The sequence below is a fragment of the Hypomesus nipponensis genome, chromosome 4 (genome assembly GCF_054491055.1).
Source record: "Hypomesus nipponensis isolate SF chromosome 4, ASM5449105v1, whole genome shotgun sequence".
NCBI lineage: Eukaryota > Metazoa > Chordata > Actinopteri > Osmeriformes > Osmeridae > Hypomesus > Hypomesus nipponensis.
In genome coordinates, this window is record NC_140364.1 from 980001 (window position 1) to 994943 (window position 14943).

The 14943-nt window shown below is 40.9% G+C and overlaps 1 long non-coding RNA gene, 2 other non-coding genes and 1 pseudogene across 3 annotated transcripts in view; 3 read left to right on the forward strand and 1 right to left on the reverse strand.

Moving 5' to 3' along the window:
• LOC146294925 (5S ribosomal RNA) overlaps positions 1-46 on the forward strand; it is a 119-nt gene extending 73 nt beyond the window's left edge. The window contains exon 1 of the ribosomal RNA XR_014753834.1: positions 1-46. This exon is cut by the window's left edge and continues 73 nt beyond it. This is a non-coding gene — a ribosomal RNA (5S ribosomal RNA).
• Positions 47-218: 172 nt separating this feature from the next.
• Positions 219-337, forward strand: LOC146294926 (5S ribosomal RNA). The gene has a single exon (XR_014753835.1). It is a non-coding gene; the product is annotated as a 5S ribosomal RNA (ribosomal RNA).
• Positions 338-533: 196 nt separating this feature from the next.
• LOC146294927 (5S ribosomal RNA) lies at positions 534-652 on the forward strand (annotated as a pseudogene).
• Positions 653-6633: 5981 nt separating this feature from the next.
• On the reverse strand, positions 6634-13682 carry LOC146294928 (uncharacterized). The gene is made up of 2 exons (XR_014753312.1): positions 13618-13682; positions 6634-6822 (listed from the first exon to the last, which is right to left on the reverse strand). It is a non-coding gene; the product is annotated as an uncharacterized LOC146294928 (long non-coding RNA).
• Between the last annotated feature and the right edge of the window lie 1261 nt (positions 13683-14943).

The following is a 14943-nucleotide window of genomic DNA, read 5'->3' on the forward strand; positions in this document are numbered from 1 at the left end:
AGTACTTGGATGGGAGACCGCCTGGGAATACCAGGTGCTGTATGCTCTTTTGCTCATTCACTTAGAAACTGAAATGTTGCAATATGCACAAGTAGTCCTTCATTAAAGGGGCTGGAAGCTGTTTTCATTTTGACACGAGAGAGAGAGAGAGAGACCACCTTGCATTGTCAATTGCCAAATCTGTATATGGTTAAGTAGCCTATGGTTGTCAACTTATTTCGTACGGCAATACCAGCCTGGCAACGCCCGATCTCATCTGATCTCGGAAGCTAAGCAGGGTTGGGCCTGGTTAGTACTTGGATGGGAGACCGCCTGGGAATACCAGGTGCTGTATGCTCTTTTGCTCATTCACTTAGAAACTGAAATGTTGCAATATGCACAAGTAGTCCTTCATGAAAGGGGCTGGAAGCAGTTTTCATTTTGACACGAGAGAGAGAGAGAGAGAGAGAGAGAGAGAGAGAGAGAGAGACCACCTTGCATTGTCAATTGCCAAATCTGTATATGGATAAGTAGCCTATGGTTGTCAACTTATTTCGTACGGCCATACCAGCCTGGCAACGCCCAATCTTGTCTGATCTCGGAAGCTAAGCAGGGTCGGGCCTGGTTAGTACTTGGATGGGAGACCGCCTGGGAATACCAGGTGCTGTATGCTCTTTTGCTCATTCACTTAGAAACTGAAATGTTGCAATATATGTTGGCCTAAATAGCGTTCTCAATGCATTTTCAAAGTTTGGCATGTAACTTCTGTCTGAATGGTTTTCTTGATGTTTTAAGTGTTAAAACATGTTTCTATGGCTGTTTATACATGGGAAAGGGTTTTTTATGAAGTTGTGTAGCCATTAGATTGCGTTTTTGAGACTTTCCTTTTTTTATTGCTCTAAAGTGCTTTTCAGCTCCTGAATAGCGTTTTCAATGCATTTTCAAAGTTTGGCATGTAACTTCTGTCGAACTTGTTTCCGGTGAGGGTTGGACTCCGCCAGGGCTGCCCTATGTCACCGATTCTGTTCATTACCTATATGGACAGGATTTCTAGGCGCAGCCAGGGTGTTGAGGGGGTCCCGTTTGGTGACCTCAGGATTGGGTCGCTGCTTTTTGCAGATGATGTGGTCCTGTTGGCTTCATCGGGCCGTGACCTTCAGCTCTCACTGGAGCGGTTCGCAACCAAATGTGTAGCGGCTGGGATGCGAATCAGCACCTCCAAATCTGAGGCCATGGTTATCGACCGGAAAAGGGTGGAGTGCCATCTCCGGGTCGGGGTGGAGATCCTGAACCAAGTGGAGGAGTTCAAGTATCTCGAGGTCTTGTTCTCGAGTGAGGGAAGAATGGAGCGCGAGGTCGACAGGCGGATCGGTGCGGCGTCCGCAGTGATGCGGGCTCTGCTTCGGTCCGTCGTGGCGAAGAAGGAGCTGAGTCGAAAGGCGAAGCTCTCTATTTACCAGTCGATCTATGTTCCTACCCTCACCTATGGTCACGAACTATGGGTTGTGACCGAAAGAACGAGATCGCGAATACAAGCGGCCGAAATGAGCTTTCTCCGCAGGGTGTCCGGGCTCTCCCTTAGAGATAGGGTGAGAAGCTCGGTCATCCGGGAGGGGCTCAGAGTAGAACCGCTGCTCCTCCGAGTCGAGAGGAGCCAGCTGAGGTGGCTCGGGCATCTGATTAGGATACCTCCTTGACGCCTCCCTGGTGAGGTGTTCCGGGCACGTCCCACTGGGAAGAGGCCCCGGGGAAGACCCAGGACACGCTGGAGGGACTATGTCACTCGGCTGGCCTGGGAACGCCTCGGGGTCCCCCAGGAAGAGGTGGTGGAAGTGGCCGGGGAGAGGGAAGCTTGGGCCTCCCTGCTTAGGTCGTTGCCCCCGCGACCCGATCCTCGGACAAGCGGCAGATGATGACGACGACTTCTGTCTGAATGGTTTTCTCGATGTTTTAAGTGTTAAAACATGTTTCTATGGCTGTTTATACATGGTTAAGGGGTTTTGTGAAGATGTTTAGCCATTAGATTCCGTTTTTTGAGACTTTCCTTTTATTATTGTTCTAAAGTGCTTTTCATCTCCTGAATAGCGTTTTCAATGTTTTACTAAGTTTGGCATGTAACTTCTGGCTGAATGTTTTTCTTGATGTTTGAAGTATTATAACTAGTGCTGTCAGTTTAACGCGTTATTAACGGCGTTAACGCAAACCCAAATTAACGGCGTCAATTATTTTATCGCGCGATTAACGCTCTTTTTGGCCTAGCAAACTTTGTAGTTTTTTTCACATGCTGTTGCAACAACTACCGACGTTAGAAAAACTATAACACCACACCGGATCTAGCTAGACCGGAAACAAAACAACAGGCACGCCAAACACTCGTTTGGCTTGCGAGCTGGCTAAAGAGTAGTAGCAGAGCCCGTTTACGGATATTAGACATTCTCTGGTAGTAGGCTAACGTTACGTTTTGAGTGGATGACGAGCGCGAGATGCCGAAATGGATGCCAATAAGATTCTGAATGGAAAGTTTGCTTTTAAAAAGTTGCCAAATGGTTCTATTGACAAGACCAGTGATCTGTGTGTTTTGTCGTTGTAAACTGAACTATCATCGCAGCACGTCCAGTCTGAAATACCACTTGATGGCCAAGCACACAGCTGATGCGAATTCTCTGCCCCCTCGTCAAAGCCAGGCGATTGCAATGTTGTTTTCAATAAAAAAAAGATTTGCACAAAGCAATCCGAACCACTTTTCTATGTTGATAAGAGCATTAAAATTTGAAAAAAGATTGGGACAAAAAGAAATCAGGGACATTTAGAATAGATAAAAATGTGTGGTTAATTGCGATTAATTGTGATTAATCGCGAGTTAACTATGACATTAATGCGATTAATCGCGATTAAATATTTTAATCGTTTGACAGCACTAATTATAACATGTTTCTGTGGCTGTTTATACATGGTAAATGGGTTTTGTGAAGATGTTTAGCCTTTAAATTCACTTTTTGAGACTTTCCTTTTTTTATTGCTCTAAAGTGCTTTTCAGCTCCTAAAAAGCGTTTTCAATACATTTACAAAGTTTGGCATTTAACTTCTGGCTGAATGGTTTTCTTGATGTTTGAAGTATTATAACATGCTTCTGTGGGTATTTATGCATGGTTAAGGGGTTTTGTGAAGATGTTTAGCCATTAGATTCCGTTTTTTGAGACTTTCCTTTTATTATCGCTCTAAAGTGCTTTCCAGCTCCTGAATAGCGTTTTCAATGCATTTACAAAGTTTGGCATGTAACTTCTGGCTGAATGGTTTTCTTGATGTTTGAAGTATTATAACATGTTTCTGTGGCTGTTTATACATGGTAAATGGGTTTTGTGAAGATGTTTAGCCATTAGATTCCGTTTTTTGAGACTTTCCTTTTATTATTGCTCTAAAGTGCTTTTCAGCTCCTGAAAAGCGTTTTCAATGCATTTACAAAGTTTGGCATGTAACTTCTGTCTGAATGTTTTTCTCGATGTTTTAAGTGTTAAAACATGTTTCTATGGCTGTTTATACATGGTTAAGGGGTTTTGTGAAGATGTTTAGCCATTAGATTCCGTTTTTGAGACTTTCATTTTTGTATTTCTCTCAAGTGCTTTTCAGCTCCTGAATAGCGTTTTCAATGCATTTACAAAGTTTGTTATGTAACTTGTGGCTGAATGGTTTTCTTGATGTTTGAAGTGTTATAACATGCTTCTGTGGCTTTTTATACATGGAAAAGGTGTTTTGTGAAGATGTTTAGCCATTAGATTGCATTTTTGAGACTTTCATGTTTTTATAGCTTGAAAGTGCTTTTCAGCTCCTGAATAGCGTTTTCAAGGCACTTACAAAGTTTGTTATGTAACTTCTGGCTGAATGGTTTTCTTGATGTTTGAAGTGTTATAACATGTTTCTGTGGCTGTTTATACATGGTAAATGGGTTTGGTGAAGATGTTTAGCCTTTAAATTCACTTTTTGAGACTTTCCTTTTTTTATTGCTCTAAAGTGCTTTTCAGCTCCTGAAAAGCGTTTTCAATACATTTACAAAGTTTGGCATGTAACTTCTGGCTGAATGGTTTTCTTGATGTTTGAAGTGTTATAACATGCTTCTGTGGCTGTTTATACATGGAAAATTTGATTTATGAAGATGTTTAGCCATTAGATTCCGTTTTTGAGACTTTCATTTTTTTATTAGTCTAAAGTGCTTTTCAGCTCCTGAATAGCGTTTTCAATGCATTTACAATGTTTGGCATGTAACTTCTGACTGAATGGTTTTCTTGACGTTTTAACTGTTATAACATGTTTCTGTGGCTGTTTATACATGGTAAAGGGGTTTTGTGCAGATGTTTACCCAGCTAACACATGATGTTGCGGCAACGTTGCCAGTAGGTGCTCAGTTGGTAACCCGCGACGTTACCTTCTGGCAACGTTGTGGCAATGTCGTAGCAACGTTATAAAGGGAATGTTGCCAGTTGGTCCCATGGACAACGTTACCACGTCATACCTTGGTCGGCTGGTTACGTTATTTTTAGACCCGTGGGCAACGTTGCCGCAACGTCGTACCTTGGTCGGCTGGTTACGTAAGTTTTAGGTCCGCGGGCAACGTTGCCGCGATGTCGTACCTTGGTTGGTTGGATACTGTTATTTTGTTCCCGTGGACAACGTTGCCGTGACGTTGTCCCTTGGTCGGCTGGATACATTCATTTTAGTACCATGGGTTAAGTTGCCGTGAAGTCGCTCTTTGGTCGCAGGACAACGGATCTCGAGTTCAGTGGTTTTTCCATGGAGAGATCACACTGGACTGCTCTCAGTTCTGACACTTTAGTAATGTATCCATAGTCTACATGAATTTCAATCACAAAATATTAAATGTTGCACCCAGCACGTATACATTTAGACAAGGTGTGTAATTCATGTGCAGCTCAGCCCCAGCATAGTCATCAATTTTCTCATATGCAGGAACATAGCTTTAAGAAATAAAAGACTGAATTTGGAATATAATTCTTATAATCTTAGCCTTAGGCCTATATTAAAATATAAGTATTTTATTCTTTACATGTACATAAGCAATCGATGTGTGATGTGTAACATGATTAAGCAAACATTCTTTGTCCAGCACACTAAAGCTGTATGACACACAATGCAAATTTGAGCTGCAATAATTTTGTAATACAAAATTGTTAAATGTGACCAAAAGGCAAGCGATTCTTAAGTTTTATTTCCAAAGACAAGTCATCACAGAATATTACAATTCTTCCTTAGCAAACCTAGCTGCCCCTCAGTCTGCCCCTGAGAAACAACTTTGCGCATGCCTATTTCAACGCATCTCTGAAACTGGGATTTCAGAAAAGAGTTTGCAGGGATTCAAACGTCTTGAACTCATGGATTTCAACTGGAAATTAGCTACTTCAAAAGTGAGTTTCTTTACAGAAATAGATATATAAACATACCCTTAAAACATTGGACGTCGGATAGACATGCAGATCATGTCTATATTGGGTCCGTCGGTCCATGACCAAATCTGGACATCTGTTAGACGTCCAAACTAGGTCTACTATTTGGACCGTCCAACTGTGACTTAACGTGGACGTCATATTGACGTTCAACATTTGACCAACATTTGGTAATTGTTTTGGACGTCATTTGGACGTCCATGAAAGGTACTGGAAATTTACATTATAATTATTTACAAATATCAACATTGTTGTCAACATGATTAATCTATGATTACAGATTATTTTTAAACAGACACGATGTGTATGCCTATTCATTTGTCGGACATGTTTTTTGGTTTTGTGTTATTTTTACATTTGTCACTGACCTGTATACAGGTCAGTCTGACAAAAAGCTTTGTCATCAAGGACCTTCTATCTGAAATAAATGTTTCCCTTGTGATCCCACCCTTTTTAGACCTACAATTGACATTTTAGCCCAGAAGAGGTGAGAGAGACACAAGCAATTGCCAGACTATGCAGTCATGTCAATTGTGCCATTGTGTCTAAAGAGTATCACATTTAAGTCTTACCCATGACAATAGTGAGCTCAGTTAACCAACTGACAACTGTGTGTGTCCTCTTAAAACATTCCAGGGTAAAGGGACTCAGTGCAACAAGAACAAGTCTGGTTCTGAAGTTTAAAATGGAAAATGACAGTTGCTTCTGCCCCTCTCCGTGTTTTTACTTCTGAATTTATATTGATTATAATTGTCACAAAACCTGTGAAAAAATAAAGTTCATTTATTAAACAGACCTGTTTCATGAATATATTCTTTTTTCATTTACCTTTGTTGCATAAGTCAGGCTGATATTATGTTTGTTTTGATTTCATTTTCTTCCAGGTAGAAGTAGACACACTCTTGCGCTTATACCTATGTCTTTGATGGAACATGCCAGGCTTGAGTTGGGGGCGACAGATGTGAACTCCATGTTTATATAGTGGGTGTTTATAGCAGTCCTATCTGGTGGTTGCACTGTTCCAAGCCAGAGATGAAACGTTCATGGCTTCACAGCCACTTCATGGAAGAGGACATCCAACCAGACATACCAAGTGATTATTATCCCCATAACCAACATTGAACACTATCAAGCATTATTTCTGTTCATACCAACCCCAACTAACCTAAATTGTTAGGTTACAATCAGTACACTGGTAGACAGTCAAGTGTATAATTTATTGAAGGTTGTGGAGACAATGGTGATAAATGACGAGGAAAAGGCAATGATGGCGGACGTGGAACTGTAGTTGGGCTGAGTTGGATGGTGTTGAGGGACCAGCAGAGGTCCTCAGGAAGAGGTGTTGATGGATTAGGCGAAGTCCTCAGATATGGGGACACCCAGGAAACTGAAGACAAAGATTACTTGTATTATGTTGATATTAGTTTTACAGTACTTTAATCAATAAACACAGTAGGAATCATGTTGGCCACAAGTTACTTTGAGAGAATGCATGTGAACGTTATCAGTTACATCAAGAGTCAATGAGTAAAAAACTAATACTTGTACAAGTTTGTAACATATCCCCTGTACTACTAACACACAACATGTATGGCACAAAAGTCTCCATTCATATGGGTACAGAAGAGTAACACAACAACCACCAAGGTGGCTGGATTAAAACCACCACTGAAACTAGAGACTTAACTCACGAGCCAGGCCGTCTCGTGGATGGTTCAGCAACACATTCAAATTGTGATAACAAACGTTATTCTTCGCAGTTGTTGGTGGATTTGGAAGACATAGGTTAGAGTTAGAGTTTGAGTGTAGTTTGACTAAGATTTGTTTTATTAGTATAGTTGTTTAATATTTTAGAGTAATAGTCTTCGATAGTTGATTAGTTAGCTAGCTAGCTAGTTAGATATAGTATACTGTAGGTTTTTGTATTTTAGTGTAGTTTAGAATAGTATAGTTAAATAATTGTGTAAATATTTCCTTTAATCAATCGTTTTATCTATTAGTGTAGTAAATTGTAGATTTTTGTAAGTAATTGTTAAGTTAAATCAGTAGTTACAGTAGGTTAGTTGACCACCAACTTCAACAAGCTAACTATAACGCTACGTAGCTGCCAGGTGAGGCTACACTTGTGTATGCAGATACCTAGTTACATGTTAGAGCTAATGTATTGTTAAGGTTAATGTGGGTATGAACTTCAGAGTATCTTTTTGTCTAATATCCGACAAAATAACAATTTTTTACTGTACTGTGGTAAGGTTTTCTATGCTAATTTGACAGTTGGAAAAACCTTGGTGCTACTGTAACGGCTAACAACAAATGCATTGCGCGAGCGAGCTAGTGAGCGGGGAGTCAATGTTAACCTAGCTACTCCTTACGATACTGACGGTTAACCTAAAAAATACTCGACATGACGGATAAAATAATATAAATTGGACAACAAAACGATCAATCTAAACCTTCTGTATGATTAACAACTTACCATTTAAGCTTGTCCATCACGAATGGCTCCTCTTCCAGGTTAATTCCTCGACTAGTGTCGTGTCGTCGTTCGATGTGGTATTTTTTATACAGTAGGACCAAGTAGGACCCGAAGATTGGCAGGCTAGCGGAAATGTAGCTTACATTGCTTGGTTTCGTTGCAACAGCTGAGTTTATAAAAAGTTAACAATAATCAAACGAGCAAATAAATGTATGGACTATAGTCGTAAAATGTCTAAACATTACTATACTAGGGAGGACAAACCCGTTTGAGCGTTTTTCCTGAAATACATTTTATTAGTTATTCCTGGGGAAATTATGGAAGTAAATTACATATTAACGATACTAAAACACCTGTGCACAATAATATCAACAATATTTGCTAAATGTAGACGTTTTTAAAGGTTTTTAGTTTTACCTCGAAGCTACTTCCGTTAATCAGCTGTTTGTGGAAAAAGAGGCTAGTTTTACGACACCGACTTTGGATGTAGCCTACTTTAACATGTTAGCCGATTAACCAGCACGAGTGGGATATGTAAACAGCTACATTAACAAAGCTCGTGTTTGTAAAATATGAAGTCTTAAATACGATGGGAAAACATCACATAAACAATTCTAAAACGTCCGACACGCCAAATGTTGTCATTTTTTGTCAAGCGTCCCTGAAGCTCAAATTCCGAGTCGGAGTTCCATGAAGCTTTTCATTGCAGTGAATGGGTGCGGGCACTCATTGGGCATGAACTCAAATATCTCAGAAGTCCCAACTGGGAAATGTTAGCAGTTTTACAGTCCTGTAGAGGAGATTTTCCTGAACAGATTGACATCAAGTTAAGGATGTGGCATTGAAGTTCAGGTTAGTAGCCAAGGGTGTAAAGACCACTTGGCTAATTACAGACGTCTTGGAATTCTACGTTTGAGTTTTTTGGTGAATTTTCTTAAATAGTGACACAGTACATCTGTGTATTAGTTTGCTTAGGAAACGACTCTCATTTACACTTTAAATCACACACTAGACAGACACCAGTGTAACTGTCGTGAATAGTGATGGTACCTATACAGTACACATTTCTAAGGTGTAAGTTACCTCTTCTAAGACACAAGACAGGTGTTGTCAACATTTACAACAGGCCTACAGCACTACAGCAATATTTTGAGAAAGATTTGATAAAGCAGACATGATGAGAGAATATGATACATCAAGGGAGGAGGTTGATTGAGATTTGGGCTTCGAGACATTATTCTGCCAGACATACAGTAGTTGATGGACTTGGATCAGATTCAGTACAGTAAGACAAATGCAAGCATCTTATTGACAATGTCCATGCCAGGGGCGTTGTTAGACATACACCTCTACTGGGGCACATGCCCTTATTCATATCCCTCTTTTTCTTCCAAGCTTGCTGTGCACGATGCACTACTTGGCTATAGAAACTCCCCTTGCTTAACCCACCGTACAACAGTTCAAATACATTTAGTCATTTAGCAGGCGCTCCAGAGCGACTTACAGTGAGATACGCAAGTTTGATATCAGCTTTAGCAGGGACATCAATAGTAAATGCGAGAGCATACATATTTTTTGCATTCATTTTAGCGCAAAATACTTTTGAGCTTCATGTAATATTGTTTTTCTGTTTTAGTCTAAATAAGATGATCGGTAGGCCTATCATTTAGAAACTTTATTTCGTTTCGTAATGTTTTCTTAGCCTACCTCAATTCTGACTTGTGTGCCGAATCCGACACCTGAACTTCTGTGTGGGTGCTGCAGTGGCTATTGGGCAAGCTCAGAAGAGCGCGCTGACATGGAATTCTGCGGGCATCGGTTTAAGTTTTCGGTTTAACTGCTTTGATTGGGATACTGCTTTGGCATAACACATCTTCATATGTAGGCACCACCGCTGATAATGTCGCTTTCACAATCCTGAACAGATGTCTCCTGAAGTAACGGTGCGCTGCTCCCCAGTGAAAAGGGTCTAACGACGCCCCTGGTCCATGCATTTGCCAAGGACAAAACAAGCCTACGTCATTGTGTTGATTAGGTTTAATTAAAAAAGGAGAATGACAAAATGATATCTGCTCCCACGAACAAGCTCTAGTTATAGTAGCATACTTGTGCTTTCCAGTCAGTGTCTATTCTGATGGCCATACCAAGACTGGTCCTGCTTGAAAAGCATCCAACCATCCAGTCTCCATTTTTGTTGCCATTGTTCTGAGAAGCCTTTTAAAAAGAAAACTAGTCACTGTCACTGTTGAGTTGCCGTTCTTCGAGGCAAACCGATCAACTACATCCTCATACATCTGAACAACATTTGTAGACTCAGTACTGCTCATCTGAAAACCATGAAACTGTCGCGTCTTCTTGTTGTTTCTATGAGCCAGATGACAAGGATGGTCACAACTTGACTTATTTTGTTGAGCTATCTTATTATGTACCACATACATACTTTCTTGTATCCACATACTAATTACATCATTATGTGGGCCTACTATACATGTTATATGTGACTTGTATGTAACAGCTATAGCCACGCGCCATCACAACAAGGCTCGTTTGCTACTCACTGGGCTCGAATGCACAACCTCCGACTTGCCAAGCGTGACCACTACCAACTACGCCAAAGAAAAGCTAGCTCTTCGTTGACGCGGGTGGCCTGTTACATACCTGAGGAGCAAGTTTTGTGGTTCTAACTCTGTTACATATAGCACAATACATTTCACCCTGTGTACATGTAAATGGTACTGTGTACATTTCCCACACTGTCAGTATGATGCTTGATGCACTGATCAAAGTTATTGTAAGACTTATGTTAGACAAACAAAGTCTTATTGTCAGTGTGCGAAATCACAGTGGTTTTTACACATAGAGGAAACACAGTTACATTTACAGATGAGCAGTTAAGAGCCCATGGATGCCACTTTGGTGTTTGAGGATGTGGATGGTTAGTTTGCCTCAACTTCTAAGGAGAATGGTCAACAGTGAATGTGACTTACATGTTTTTTACATACAAGGCTTCTCATAGAACCAAGGTATAAAAACAGCAGACTAGAGTTTGATGCTTTTTAAGCAGGACAAGTCTTGGTAACACCAATCAAAACTAGATTCTGATTGGAAAGCACAAGTAAGCTACTACCCACTTCTAGCTTGTTTGTGAGAGCCTTTTGTCATTGCTTCTTTTATTTAAATGTTGTACTCGATCTAATACAGCGTGTTAGTCAGCAAGTTCTGATGTAGTAAACTATTATCAAAGCATTGCACTACTGCCAGAGCTCTTCAGTAATTTTGGATCTACATTTTCCCATAGAGGGGTTTAGTTGCCTTGCACATCAAACAAATGAAATACTCAACAGCTTTGTCAGCTTCTCTTATACTCCTTTTATTTTAACCTCTCTCAATCCTATAGTTTTCGGTCCTACTACTAGCTTGCATGTTTTTAGATGTTTATCTGCTACAAATGAATGGGTTGTCTAAAAAATGAGTTGGAAGCAAGATACCACTATTAAATTTGCCCTTTGCGCCCCTCTCCCCACCTGTCACAGGGCCAGGCTGCTGCTGTAACTTGCTAGCCAACCTTAACTGAGGGGACTGTTTGAACGCTGTGGAATTAAAAAATGTTTATCTTTATGTATATTTGAGACCACACATTCGTAGATGTACGTTTCCACTATATGTTAATGTATTTTGAGGTCGATCCGATTAAATGAGCGAAAACAAGGCACATCTGTCCATATTTTGTTAGTGAAGCAGGGAGAGGAATGCTCGTGGCAAGCTAACTAGCTGGATGGAGCGATGGGGAGTTTGTTTGCACTCAAAATGTAGCTCTAAAACAGGCTCTTTGTTGTAGCTTTTGTGAACATAGGGCATATTATGCTGCAATTTAAGTCCGCCTTTTAATTCTTGGACAATCTGCTGTTTTTCTTGGAGGATACATTTGCACATTTTTCTCAGTGTTTGGTGACAAAATGCAAGCGCGCATAGCGCAAGAGCAAAACTTGTTTTGCCCTTCATCTGAACGCAGAATAGCTTTTTGAGCTTTACGTAAAATAAACATTGCCGTTTTCCAATAGCCTAGGTAAAACCTTGTCTAATGAAGGTGATGTCTTCATCATTGCTGCCTCCAAATTGTCGATAAGGGAAGCAGAAACATGCTGGCTTGGCTGAGTACTCTAACCAAGTTCGAGAGCGATACCAACTTGGGTTGAATGCCCGAGGACCTTGGCTGAAAATGCACATGGGGTACGTTCGCAGAACCGGCTCCATTGGAGTGCTGTCATTCAAACCATGCTCGCCTTCACCCAGTTAAACCTTGCGTTTAACACTGATGTGCATACACTGCTTTCTAGAGGCGGGATGTCGTCACTTTGCCGTAACACAATTGAAATGCATGGTGAGAGACAGGGGCGTTTCTAGGATTCAAAGAAAGGGGGGGCTTAGCCCCAAGGGGAGTGGCATGTTTGCGTGCGGCAATTATTTTATATTTTTTTATCCTCTTTTTTTCAGATTGATGCTATAGTGCTTGGCAAGCTCATCTAAGTGTGATTCACTTAAGAAGTTCTGAGATTTAGGGCTGCATGCCTGGATGAAATGTTTGGCGCAGACATGCACAACTTTGGGAAGTTGTGTCGGAGCATTTCCAGCGAAAATAAAATTGAGATATTGGTTGTGCAGAGGCTCGGATGAAGGAATTAAATAAAGATTTGTGCTTGCATTTGTACATCCAAGCACTGAGCAACTGTTGTGCTTTGTTTGTTTGCTCCCCATGATGTCTCTCTAGGAAAAACCGATATCGCACTTGCCCTTTTGCACGGTGGTAGCTCAGTTTCTCATGGGCGGGCCAGATGATCTGGGCGGGCAAAGCAGAGAGAGGGGAGGTAACCTTTCTCGTATCTACGTCACTTGGAGGAGATTTTCAAACAGAGCGTTTGAGCCTTGATTTTGTCAAAGGCGGGACCACTGGGGGACCAAAGGCAGGCTAGGGGAACTCATATTAATGTTAAATAACCTCATAAAATGAAGTTTTCATGTCACCTTTAAGATAAGTTCAAACATTGAAACATAACTGATCGAAATCCAGAAGCCAATTTTATGACTTGGCATAAAAATATCATGTAATAATCTAGTTTAGGCTATGCCTTGGAGTAGCCTAAGCCTGACAACAAATGCCTATACATTTCTACCACAGTAGAAGAAAATTTAAAAAACTCCACTCATTTCCTTCTAGACCTGTAGACCGCTAACCTCCGTCACACCGGCTCCTTCAGCCCTGTCAATCTCCTGCTTCTCTCTCTCATCTGACTGGGTGGAGCTGCCACCTCTCCTAAAGAATGTTCTTATATCCATCTGGTCAATGAATTGGATGATATACCGGCACAATAGCGTTATGAGGGACACTATGACATTTAGTTTTCACAAGCATTAACTGATTATAAATAACAACATTCTATAGGGACTGATAATATTGTTTTGAAATACTAGAGAGATATATCAATGCAAAGGATAGAGAGACGTCGGTAGTTATTTCTTGTATTTCGAATTCGCTAGTTCACACTCTTGCTAACTGGGGACAGTTTCTAACAAAGTAGTTAGCTAGCTTAGTTTTAACATAGCCCACTACAATATTCGCTTTCATTTGCCTCATATCAAGTAAACCTAAAGCAGGTAACACTCGCTAACAACTACAGATAGCCACATTCTGTAACTCCTTGTACTTACAATTTCACTCCGTGCATCATTTACTTTGAACTCCTTGGCTATAATACTGGCTGTCGTTGACGTCGAGACGGTACTAGCGCCCGGGGTTTGTATCGTAAAGTATGATGACAGGCTATTGGATTATAATTTGTTAGAGTTATAAATAACTTTTCCGTGTGAGAAACAATAGTTTAATTATTATTATTTAAAAAAAATTAAGACAATAATGCCAAATGATTTGGGGGGGCTGAAGAAATAGGCCTAACGACGTCCCTGGTGAGAGATGTCGTTTATGGTCAATGCACGCTGTAAAGCAGCGTAGACTTATTTCAATAGCCCATTAATCTTCCGCGGGCCACATAAAATGACGCGGCGGGCCTTGAGTTTGTCTTTAATATAATATTATGTGACTGCACCTGCTGCACTCATCGTCTGACTAGTGACAGCTGGTAAGAGTGGCACACGTGTGATGAGAGGTGGGAGATAAACAACGACGATTTCTAACTTACAAAGACGCAACAAAGCAACGTGTTTTCGACAAAAAAAAACGCTTCTCCACCTACTGTTCTGGCGGTGAATTGTTTTCAGCACCCCCAGCCTTCGGAGAACCATAAAGGCAACAGATATGCTAATTAATCCGTCCTATCCGGCGGCCCGCCCATCCGTAACGGAGTCGGAGTACCATACTGGCACCTGGACAGTCAGGAAAATCAGAAGGCGCACGCAGAGCTCTGCGAGGGCTCTGCGTGGACACGCAGAGGCAATATTTTGACGGAGGGGGCGTTCCTCGTGTGCGTGTGCGTAAAAACGCAGAAGTATAAATCGGCCTTAACAGTTGTTTGGCCCTAGCCCACTCTAAATAAAAGAAAGGTAGCACACAAAACAATAGTAACATTCTGGGCATTGCCGTGATTAGCAGACAGGAGGTTGATTGACATGTCGGACCCTGTGAACACGACTGGTAAACAACCAACTAACAGCCTAACATATGTCTTTCGCGTGGGTCGCTACACTATTTTTGTACTTTAACTGCTAAGATTCATTGATGAGATGCCTTATCAATTTATTAACGTTACAAAAGATTAACGCTGCAGTCAGATAGCAACCCTGTTTGCTATTGTATAATGCCTGCGAAATAGCCTACGTATTTCAGAGTAGGGCTAGCCATGATTTAGTAGTTGATTGAAGATAATAATGGGAATATGTTAAAGATTGGACTCAAATGTGGGTAATTAGATGTGTAAGCCTACATGTTATTTTTGCTTAGTGTTCACTTCAAACATTAAAAGAAAGGGTGAGATAGCAGACTTCTTCAAAAAGCTGAGCAAACAGGATCAAGTGGAAATA